The sequence below is a fragment of the Poecilia reticulata genome, chromosome 12 (genome assembly GCF_904066995.2).
Source record: "Poecilia reticulata chromosome 12, P_reticulata-male-v2, whole genome shotgun sequence".
Lineage (NCBI taxonomy): Eukaryota > Metazoa > Chordata > Actinopteri > Cyprinodontiformes > Poeciliidae > Poecilia > Poecilia reticulata.
Window position 1 is genome coordinate 29603593 of NC_088841.1, and position 12326 is coordinate 29615918.

The 12326-nt window shown below is 43.5% G+C and overlaps 1 long non-coding RNA gene across 1 annotated transcript; it reads left to right on the forward strand.

The window, feature by feature from the left end:
• LOC145554033 (uncharacterized) lies at window positions 1-5215 on the forward strand. The gene is made up of 2 exons (XR_014090071.1): window positions 1-648; window positions 4936-5215. It is a non-coding gene; the product is annotated as an uncharacterized LOC145554033 (long non-coding RNA).
• Window positions 5216-12326: the final 7111 nt, after the last annotated feature.

The window sequence follows — 12326 nt, forward strand, 5'->3', positions numbered from 1 at the left end:
TGTAGCAAATAGGACGACAAACATCCAGCTAGTTTTTACTTAAGAGCAGATTTTGGCGACCAGTTTGGTGAATTCTACTAAATAACGTGGGATGTTTTTTTTAAGACTGAGCTAAACCCGTTGTTCTTACTGAGAAGAATGAACATAGAAAACAATTTATTATTCATGATTCATGTTTTAGATAAACAACCAGTTGCAGCTTCCTTCTACAAAAAGAAAGACTTTAAGAATTACTTTATTATATTAAATAATAAAGTCAATTAAATAAAGTCTGCAATAGTTACAGGAGTGATCCTGCATGTGTTCACAAAACAATTCAGTTATTTATTTCCGCTAATATGAATAATTTCCAGACCTTACCAATTTCTTTTGTGCCTTTTTGCCATTTCTTCCATCAGTTTAAATTTTTCTTGGCATTTCTAGCTCTTATTCTACTGATCCGTACTTGAGGTACTTTTCTGAAGGAAAAATGTTGGGCTCCTTCAGGCGTCTGATCTCACGCCGCAGCACGGCCGTGCTGTTGGCTATGGCCGGGCACCATGGCCACCAGCGTCCTGCTGAACGAGATCGGCTCGCTGGCTGCCGAGGCCAAGAAGAAACTCTACCCTCCCAGCAGTGGTGGAGAAAGTACTCAAAAAATTTACTTAAGTAAAAGTACAAATACACAGACAAAAATGAACTCCAAGTTAAAGTAAAAGTACTTGCTAAATGCATTACCTAGAGGCTAATACAATATTATTAAGTGTAACTATGGTATTTAATATTAATACATCAGTAATGGGCCATTTTAATAAATGCCACAGATAAAGCATGTTTTTTCAAGCGCCTCCACACCCACCTACTCCATTGAAAATGTTGAGGAATACGATTATGTTAGTAGTTAAAAGTTGTGTTAATTCACATTAAGATATGTTTTACTGAAAAGGAATGTGTTATGTTGTGCTGGTTCAACACCAAATAAGGTGTTGTACGAGACATTCCAGGCAGGCAAGGGACTCAGCCAGAGGGTGCGTTCACACTGCAGCCTGATGTGACCCAATTCCGATTTTTTTGACAAAATGCGACCTGTATCCGATCTTTTCATGGAAGTGTGAACAGCACAGGTCGGATTCTATTTAGAATGCGACCCATATCCGATACGTATCCGATTCAAATGCGACCTAACTTCCAGGACAAACGCCACTATTCTGAGTGCAGGAAGAAACAAAACAACCATGGCAACCCTGGTATCCATGACAACCATGGCGGATGATAATGCGGAAAGCAGTCAGTGGAGAGAAAGCGAGGTATCTGACCTAATAAATATATGGGGGGATAGGTCTATCCAGTCCAAACTGGAGGGATCTTATCGGATCCGGGCGGTTTTCACTAGCATTTCACAAGAAATGACCGTGCGTGGGTATAGACGTTCCTGGCTCCAATGCCAAAGAAAATGAAGAGCCTCCGTAAAAAATATAAGGAGGCTAAAGACTCAAACAAAAGAAGCGGCAGTGGACGTGTTACTTGTCCATTTTACAACGAGTTGGACCGCATTTTAGGAGACAAGCCCAGCGTTCAACCTTCGGACCTGCTGGATAGCTGCTGTGCCGAAGAGGAGCAGGAGGAGATGAGCCCAAGTCCTGCAGCTAATACAGCTGGTCCAGCTAGCAGCGCTAGCGCCGATTCAGGTGGGATATTTACACAGAGGACTATATTGCACTCATGAAAAAACTGGAATGCTACTTCAGTTTTGGCTATTTTATTTACCCCGGGCTTTATCCTTTGGAATGTTTCTGTCTGAAGCAGCCGGGTATTAACTCACAGAAAAAAATTGTTACAAACTTTCTTCTTCTGGTTACAACTTTACAACTTACGCTATTTATCTTTTAAAAACAGTGATGCAACACGCAGCTCAGATTCTGTAAAACTTCTGTGCCTGAATAAAGACTAGGCAGAATGTCTTAAACAATCACATTAATAAGACAAATAAGATATATTAAATAAAAGATTGTTTTATCCATAACCTATAATAATTTAAATACTTCTAGGGTATAACATATATTCATTTTTTACATATCATGATCTCATGTGTATTTACATATTATGTTTATAAAGGTGATGGGACACCTGCCTCTACCTCAGAGGAAAGTTCTTCAACAAGAAGTGAAGATACAGCCTTTAATAGCGGTACATCTTCCACATCCACTGGCTGTAAGACACCATTTATTTTGTCCAATTATAAACAAACCTTCTACTAACTAAACTGAGGAAATATTTTGTTAAGGGTGCTTAAAATATATTTGGTATTATCATAAATATTATAGTTTGAATTGATTGCAGTTTTAAAGTTTTTCTAACTGTAGTACAAAAAGATAACATGTAATGGTTTATCTGATCTTTCTCTTAATACAGCTACTTCTGCCAAGAACAGAAAAAGAAAATCAAAGCTGGAGGTTTTTGGTTTTTTAGGTCTTGAGGGTTTTGCTGACAAGATCAGTACTGCCCTCAAAAGTGAAGATGCCGATCTTTTGTTGAAGATGCAAGCAGCTCAGCATGAGCATGAATTGAAAATGCTCACGATGTTATCACAGTTCTTGGAGAGATCAAACCACCTTCCACAGCAACCATTTTACCATACTCCAATGCCGCCCTCACAGCCTTACAGCTCAGGACAGCATCCTGCTCACCATTCCTCACCGTTTCCTATGACTTCTGCACCATCTCCCACCATTGCTGTGTCCTATCTTCAAGACTTAAGTTCACCACTGCCCTTCAACAATGCTCATCCACATCCTCAAAATCTCCCTCAGCCCTTTTTCCAGACACCAGCTGATATGCGAGCTTATTCTCCACCCTTTCAGTTTCAAGATGAGGATGAAATTTAAACCAACTTGAAGTATTTTTGAACAGTACTAACATTTGTTTTGAAGCAGGCACTTTCACTAAATGTTACTCAGTTGCAATGCAATTTTGAGCAATGCAATATTTTTAAAATATTTTGTTCTGTTTTCAAAAACAAATTTTAAAAATATGATTTTTATTTTTTTTTTAAAATGTGGTTCAGAATTTATACTCAGAGGTTTTTCTTCTATGAAAAAGAAATAAGATTATTGAAAATGTAATTTTGTTATTTAACAACGATGTGGTTACATGTGGTTACATACTTAAAACACTATAAATAAAAATATGATAACATGCTAAACAGTTGAACTTTGTAAATAAAAATGTGATAACATGTTAAAACACTTGAACAACAAATACAGCTATTAATTCAACGCTGCCTACTAAAATTTTACAGTAAACAAAAATAATTTTTTATTGAAAAAAATCAAAATTTTCTATCACTATAACTAACTTCTATTACTAACACAATACCAAATACTTACTGGTGGGAAAAGATCCCCTTTCTCTGCCAGTGCATAAACGTGTGAATTTTAAGGACCCTGGCATCATGAACGCTTCCTGGCCATCCACCATAAATGTTGGTAAAGCTGTTGGAAGACATTTTTTAGTTTATAAACTAAATATTTTTAAAATTAGCAAATATCAATATTTATTACCAAAGACAATGATCCACTATTCCCTGTAGAATGACTGAGTGCCATCCCTTGCAGTTGAAATAATTACCGGGATTCTTCTCGGGAGCAACTATGGGGATATGGGTGCCATCGATCGCTCCTCCGCACTGCGGGAATCCCCATCTCTCTTTGAAGCCTGCGATCACCTCCTGCAGAGCAGCTCCGTGGGGCATTTTAATGTACTCCGGCATGAGTACATGACGAACTGCTTTGCAGAATTCGTGGACTATGGAACAGACGGTGGACCTCGCAATACCGAAGAGGTTGCTTATAAAGCGATAGCACGCACCTGTTGCAAGCCAATACAGTCCCACGGCAACCCTTTTTCCCACTGGTATGGGTTGCCGAAGATGTGTGGCTGCACGTGTGAGTGTCAAAGAGAGACACTCACATATGTACATAAATGTTTCTCTTGACACTAAAATTTTGGATGAAATTGATGTCGTCAAAGCCAATTAGCTACTTCTGTTTCCCACCACTCCTGACTTCGAGTCCGAGCCCACACATTGCGCTGAACCGATGTAGCTGCCACTGCCCCACAAAATGCCATGGCCAAAATTCTGGCTCTCTTTCTTTTCGATCTTCTTAAGAGGAGTATGTTATTAAGATGCCTGCGGTTGGACAATAATTGGAAGATCGCTAAATATGTTCGATTTCATCCATGTTTCCATCCATTTCCATGTTTTATGTTCGTCTCAGGTCGACCTTACGACAGATGCACTCAGGTTCAACGTATTTATTCTAACAAGATAGGAAATTAAGTTGGTTATTTCACCAGCTTCTGCCCCTTCACATTACATAAAATACATGGTTCCCGAGGAGCAGTTAAAATTTGTAAAATTCAAAATACACATTATAGGTTAAATACAAAACATCGCAATATTTGTCCATTACACCCGGTATATAAATACATTTGCTTAAAATACATTTTATAACTACAATACGTATAAATACATCACAGATCTGACCATAATACATACCGCAGTAAAAGACGGCAACAGAAAAAGGGGACGAGGCGTCACTTGGTTGCTATGGTTACGACAAACGGTCAACAGCAGTATAACATAATTAATGACCGGAGAAACAACTTTTTGACTAAACAAAGTGAATTTGAAGAGTGAATATTTTTTTTTATTCACTTCACATCACAGATAGTCATTGCACCCTCTACTGCGCATGCGGCACACTTTCAGGTCATTTGCCCGTTCACATTGCAGAACGCATACAGGTCGCATTTACTCGCAGTGTGAACGGCCCCGGCAAAAAAAATCGGAATTGGCAAAAATTGGAATTGGGTCACTTCAGGCTGCAGTGTGAACGCACCCAGAGTCTCTGTTTGGACAGATAAGAACTAACAAATTGACTATTGTCTCTGAAGGAGCAGATTTAACTTCCACGAGGTCGGCCCAGAATTCTCGGAACTTCCAACACATACTCAATGTAAAACAGAGCCAGAAGCAAGATTCAGAACGCCATTGGTCAGACGATTTCCAATACACAATAGCAGACTGAAACAGTATAAATGCTCGAAGCCAGAAGAAGAAGACAAGACATTTTGGATTCTGAGACAATGAAATGAGATGATGAAAATGTAATATGTGATTCCGCAGATGTGCATTAAATGTCTTCCTGGTTGTCAGTGAGCCGGAGAGAATGGAGTTTTGTGTATCGTCTCTTAATTCATGAGTTTAGCACCTTTGAATTCCTCCATAGTCTGAGACGAAGGCAGGAGTCAGAGTTCATCCTCAGGGTGTTTACTCAGTGAGTTTTTCTCTCTGAACTGTTTTCTGGTTTTTCTGTCAGTTTCAGACTCTGGAGGTGAAAATGATGTTTGGTGATCAGGAAAGTTTGTCCTGTTTTCAGAACAACTGGATCAGAATCAGAAATGTTTTGATTTAAATTCAATCAATGCCCTGATTTTTTTTCAATCTGAAAACTGGAAAACAGTAAATAATACAGTTTTCAGTTGGAGTATTTTAAAGTCCACATTTACTTTAAATATTAAACAAAAATGAAACCAGAGAAGAAGAAATTATTAAAAAACCCATAAAAGCTGCTGCAGTAAAATAATGACCCTCTAATGATTCAGTGTCTCCTCCTCCATCCAAGCTGGCAAAGAGAAACACAATCATTGCTCTGATTGCAAACTGAGGATTTCAGTGACAGAGTTTTAAACAGATACTTTACTTCATATTGATCTTTTTTACCTTCTAGTGGTCAGAAACAGGTGATTCCTCTTTGGTTACTGTGTATAAAACAGACTGAACAGCTGAATGAGATCTGAGTCAAACCAATGAGGAAACATTGAAACATTTACAGGAGATTCTGCTCTGCTGTGACAGAAGAGATGAAGAAAATATAATAGATCCCAGTTTCTATAAGCAGGAAAAACCAGTAAGAATAAACAGAATTACAAACTGTAAATGTCTCATTAAGTTTGATCAATAAATCAAAAACCAACTGTAAGATCCATATGATTTTTAATTTTACCATAGTGTCCAGAAGAATATTAAAGTCTTTTTTCAGAATCTACGATTTTTGATTCTGTATCTGGCAGCTGATGGAGGAACAGCTTTTCCTGCTCTCTCCCGTCCTTACTGATAACTTTGCCTGTGAATTATTTTTAAAGTTACAAATTTTTAGTTATATTTACATTGTCGACATCATAACTGGATTACTTCAAACCCAGAGAAAACTGGGAGATTTTCTCACTTTTATTTTTACCTTACTTTTCTGCATCTCTAAGTTGAACTAGGGCAAAATGCCCCCGTCCGGCCCAAGGACATTAGCAGTATTCTACAACGACTTCAGTATATAGAAATTAAGATTCAACGGCTGGAGGTGAACTTTGAGATCAATGCTACCTGTAGATATGAAACAACTCTTCCTCAAATCGGTGGAGAGGTTGTACACCCCGCAACAAGCAGCTTACCCTGGATCGCTCAGGGCGCCAAGCTGAAACAAAAGTCTCACACTGCAGAACCCATGAGACGACTAAAGGGAGAACCCCTCACCTGGATGAATCAGCGTGGCCGGCTCTGAGCCGAAATCCACCTTCAACCTCAACACCTGCTCCGCCATAGAATAGCAAACAAGCAGCTGGACCCAAAACGGCTCCACCGACCCCGCTCACAAGTACAAAGGACCAGCCCAAGTCTCAAAACATTCCGACTCCGTAGGAATCCCACTAAAAAACAGATTTTCTGAACTCCAACCTGAGCCTCTGAGTGAAAACCCACCTTCAAACACCATCAATGAGGCTAAACCAACACATCCACCCCCCAAAAGCTCCGAAGAACAAAGTAATCCTGGTGATAAAAAAAGTCCTTAAAATCTTTCTGTGGAATTTTGCTTTAATTAGTGTGACTGATTGTAAAATAGAGAGCTGAGACACAACAGAACCAGTCAGATCAACTAGATGTTCTAAATTTCATCCTCAGCTTAAAAACTGTGATTCTTTAAATATCACCCAGTTAATTAATAACCCACCAGACTTAATAACAAATGTCCTCTAAAATCATCACTTCTTGATTTAATTATGAAAAACGCATCGCATAAATATAGAGGGATAGGAGTTTTTGAAAACGACCTTAGTCGTTTAGGACACCTTTTAGGACACCTTTTTTAACCGTGACCTTAGTGACACGGTTAAAAAACATAGACACCAAAAATCAGCAGGGCCAGATAACCTGAATCCTTTTTTTTCTAAAAATAGCTGCAGAGTTTATAGCAGAGTCATTGTCTCATATTTTTAATCTAATATCTCCAATAAAATCCCAAGTGTCTGGAAATCAGCATTTGTTTTGCCTCTATTCAAGGGTGGAGAATCATCACAGGTAAACAATCACAGACCAATTTCTAAACTATGTATCTTAGCAAAATATTTTGAAAAATTAGTAGCAGATCAATTGAAGATTTTTTTAATAGTGTTTTTAAAAAAGTACAGTCTGGTACATAGTACTGTTACTGCCACTTTAAAGGTTATTAATAATCTTATTCAGGATCTTGATAACAAAAAGCTTTGTGTTGCTCTGTTTATTAATTTATCAAAGGCATTTGAGTTCTTGGCCCACTTTTATTCTCTATTTATATAAATAACCTGTGTGAAAATCTGTCAAAGGTTTTTTTAATCATTTTTATGCAGATGATTTAGTAATTTACTGCTTCATCACTTGTACAGGCAATTCAGTATTTGCTTTTAATGTAGTTCAAACCCCTCTTCTCAGGCTGCCACCTTATCGTGGTGGAGGGGTTTGTGTCCCAATGATCCTAGGAGCTATGCTGTTTGGGGCTTCATGCCCCTGGTAGGGTCACCAAGGCAGACAGGTCCTAGGTGAGGAACCAGACAAAGCGCAGCCCGAAGACCCCTATGATGAGTAATAACTTTGGACTGCCTTTTCCCTCGCCCGGACGCGGGTCACCGGGGCCCCACTCTGGAGCCAGGCCTGGAGGTGGGGCACGATGGCGAGCGCCTGGTGGCCGGGCTTTTACCCACGGAGCCCGGCCGGGCTCAGCCCGAAGAGGAGACGTGGGTCCCCCTTCCCATGGGCTCACCACCTGTCGGAGGGGCCAAAGGGGTCGGGTGCATTGTGCTATGGGTCGCAGCAGAGGGAGAGGACCCTGGCGGTCTGATCCTCAGCTGCAGAAGTTGGCTCTTGGGACGTGGAACGTCACCTCTCTGGTGGGGAAGGAACCGGAGCTAGTGTGCGAGGCTGAGAGGTTCCGGCTAGAAATAGTTGGCCTCACCTTGACACATGGCTCTGGTTCTGGAACCAGTCTACGTGAGAGGGGCTGGACGTACTTCCACTCTGGAGTTGCCCGCGGTGAGAGGCGCCGGGCTGGAGTGGGCATACTTGTTGCCCCCCATCTGGGCGCCTGTACGTTGGGGTTCACCGAGGTGAATGAGAGGGTAGCCTCCCTCCGCCTACGGGTGGGGGGACGGGTTCTGACTGTTGTTTGTGCTTACGGGCCAAATGGTAGTTCAGATTACCCACCCTTCTTGGAGTCCTTAGAGGGGGTACTGCAGAGTGCCCCTCCTGGGGACTCCCTTATTCTACTGGGAGACTTCAACGCTCACGTGGGCAATGACAGTGAGACCTGGAGAGGCATGGTTGGACCCAAGCGGTGTTTTGTTGTTGGATTTCTGTGCTCGTCACGGATTGTCCATCATGAACACCATGTTCAGGCATAAGGGCGTCCATATGTGCACTTGGCACCAGGACGCCCTAGGCCGCAGTTCGATGATTGACTTTGTCATCGTCTCATCGGATTTGCGGCCGTATGTCTTGGACACTCGGGTGAAGAGAGGTGCGGAGCTGTCCACTGACCACTACCTGGTGACGAGTTGGCTCCAGTGGTGGGGGAGGAAGCCGGTCAGACCTGGCAGGCCCAAACGTGTAGTGAAGGACTGCTGGGAACGTCTGGCAGAGTCCCCTGTGAGACGGAGCTTCAACTCTCATCTCCGGCAGAACTTCGAACACGTTCCGGGGGAGGTGGGGGACATTGAGTCTGAGTGGACCATGTTCCGTACCTCCATTGCCGAGGCGGCCTATCGGAGCTGCGGCTACAAGGTTGTTGGTGCTTTCGAGACGGCAACCCTCGAACCCGTTGGTGGACAACTTCGGTGAGGGATGCTGTCAAGCTGAAGAAGGAGTCCTACCGGGCCTTTTTGGCCTGTGGGACTCCAGAAGCAGCTGATGGGTACCAGCGGACGAAACGGCATGCGGCTTGGGTTGTCGCTGAGGCAAAAACTTGGGCGTGGGAGGAGTTTGGAGAGGCCATGGAGACAAACTTCCGTACGGCTTCGAGGCGATTCTGGTCCACCATCTGGCGTCTCAGGAGGGGGAAGCAGTGCAGCACCAACACTGTTTATAGTGGGGATGGAGTGCTGCTGACCTCAACTCGGGACGTTGTGGGCCGGTGGGCAGAATACTTCGAAGACCTCCTCAATCCCACCAACATGCCTTCTGTTGAGGAAGCTGAGCCTGGGGACTCTGGGTTGGGCTCTCCAATCTCTGGGGACGAGGTCGCCGAGGTGGTCAAAAAACTCCTCGGTGGCAGGGCCCCGGGGTGGATGAGATCCGCCCGGAGTTCCTTAAGGCTCTGGATGTTGTAGGGTTGCGTTTGCTAACACGACTCTGCAATATCGCATGGACATCGGGGGCAGTTCCCCTGGACTGGCAGACTGGGGTGGTGGTGGTCCCCTGTTTAAAAAGGGGGACCGGAGGGAGTGCTCCAATTACAGGGGGATCACACTCTTAAGCGTCCCTGGTAAGGTCTATTCAGGGGTCCTGGAGAGGAGGGTCCGTCGGATAGTCGAACCTCGGATTCAGGAAGAGCAGTGTGGTTTTCATCCTGGTCATGGAACATTGGACCAGCTCTACACCCTCAGCAAGGTTCTGGAGGGTGCATGGGAGTTTGCCCAACCAGTCTACATGTGTTTTGTGGACTTGGAGAAGGCGTTCGACCGTGTCCCTCGCGGGCCCTGTGGGGGTACTCCGGGAGTATGGGGTACCGGGCCCTTTGATACGGGCTGTCAGGTCCCTGTATGACCGGTGTCAGAGTCTGGTCCGCATTGCCAGCAGTAAGTCGGGCTCGTTTCCGGTGAGAGTTGGACTCCGCCAAGGCTGCCTTTGTCACCGATTCTGTTCATTACTTTTATGGACAGAATTTCTAGGCGCAGCCGAGGTGTTGAGGGGATCCATTTTGGTGGCCTTAGGATAGCATCTCTGCTTTTTGCGGATGATGTGGTCCTGTTGGCTTCATCGGAATGTGATCTGCAGCTCTCACTGGAGCGGTACACAGCCGAGTGTGAAGCGGCCGGGATGAGGCTCAGTGCCTCCAAATCCGAGGCCATGGTCATGAGCCGGAAAAGGGTAGAGTGCCTTCTCTGGGTCAGGGGGTCATCCTGCCTCAATTGGAGGAGTTTAAGTATCTGGGGATCTTGTCCACGAATGAGGGAAGATGGGAGCGGGGGATTGACAGGTGGATTGGGGCAGCGTCTACTGTGAAGCGGGCGCTGTACCGGTCCGTCGTGGTGAAGAGAGAGCTGAGCCAAAAAGCAAAGCTCTCAATTTACCGGTCGATCTACGTTCCCACCCTCATCTATGGTCATGAGCTTTGGGTCATGACCGAAAGAACGAGATCACAGGTACAAGCGGCCGAAATGGGTTTCCTCCGCAGGGTGGCTGGGCTCTCCCTTAGAGATAGAGTGAGAACCTCGGTCATCCGGGAGGGACTCAGAGTAGAGCCGCTGCTCCTCCACGTTGAGAGGAGCCAGTTGAGGCTCGGGCATCTGGTCAGGATGCCTCCTGGACGCCTCCCTGGTGAGGTGTTCCGGGCACGTCCCACCGGGAGGAGGCCTCGGGGAAGACCCAGGACATGCTGGAGGGGCTAGGTCTCCCGGTTGGCCTGGGAACGCCTTGGGATTCCCCAGGAGGAGCTGGAACAAGTGGGAGAGGGAAGTCTGGGCCTCCCTTCTAAGGCCGTTACCCCCGCAACCCGACCCGGATAAGCTGAAGATGGATGGATGGATGGATGGATGGATGGATGGATGGATGGATGGATGGATGGATGGATGGATGGATGGATGGATGGATGGATGGATGGATGGATGGATGGAAACAAAACAAACAAAAGCAATGGTTTTTTTCACACTCTAGAAAACTACCAGAAATCCCTCTGTTGCTTATAACTGCTGTAGGAACACAAATTGAGTTTGTCAGTAATTATAAATATCTCGGCTTTATTTCAGATAAAGAGCTTTCTTTTAAAATCATAGCAAATTTGTTACAAACACTGAAAATTAAGATTGGGTTTTATTATCAAATGGAGCTTGTTTTTCTCTCAAAGCTAAAAGTAAATTGGTAGCTGCAACATTCCTGCCACTCCTGGATTATGGATCTGTTTTATATATAAATGCTTAGACCAAATGCCTTCAATCATTAAACACTGTTTATCATTGTGTTTTAAGGTTTGTAACTGGTGGCAGACGTCTCACACATCATTATGAGTTTTATGCAGAAGCTGAATGTCGTCCTTTAACCGTACGGAGAAACAATCACCTGATTACCCTGATTTATAAATCTCTACTCAGCTTAGCTCCAACATACTTAAACTCTCTTTTACATAGATATGTTAATTCCCATTTACGTTCTAACAAATTTTTTTTTTTTTGCATGTTCCACGTTTCTGAATTGAAAAAGGGAAGAAAGCTTTCAGTGTGATGGAATCAGCTCATGCCTGAGCTCAAGATGTCAGAACTGGTTTCTCTGGACTTATTTCTTAAAATAGACAATGAGATGCTACCAACAGTGTCACCGTTTTTAAATTATTTTCTACTGTTTTACATTTGTGCAAATGTATTAATTAGTTTTATTTTGTAACCAGGTTGCTGTGTGTTGCAGACTTCTGCCCAGGTCCCTCTTGAAAATGAGATCTATATCTCAACGGGGTTCACCTGGTTAAATAAAGGAAAAATAAAAAATAAATAAATGATTCCCATCAGAACCGGTCCAATCCTTCAACATGTTCCTGATCATTGATCCTCCTGAATAATGTCCAGCCTTGTTTAAAGAGCAGAAAGATCTGATTCTGAGACAAACATGTTGGTTTAAATGACTGAGAGAAGTTTGGTGATGTTAGTGTTGATCTCTGACATGGAGAAGAACCAGGAGTCGTTTCCACTCTGACCATCCAAGGAGGATCTGATGGAGCTTCAATCAGAACCAGATGGTCAGTTAGAGACACTGAAGCTGAACCAGATCCACA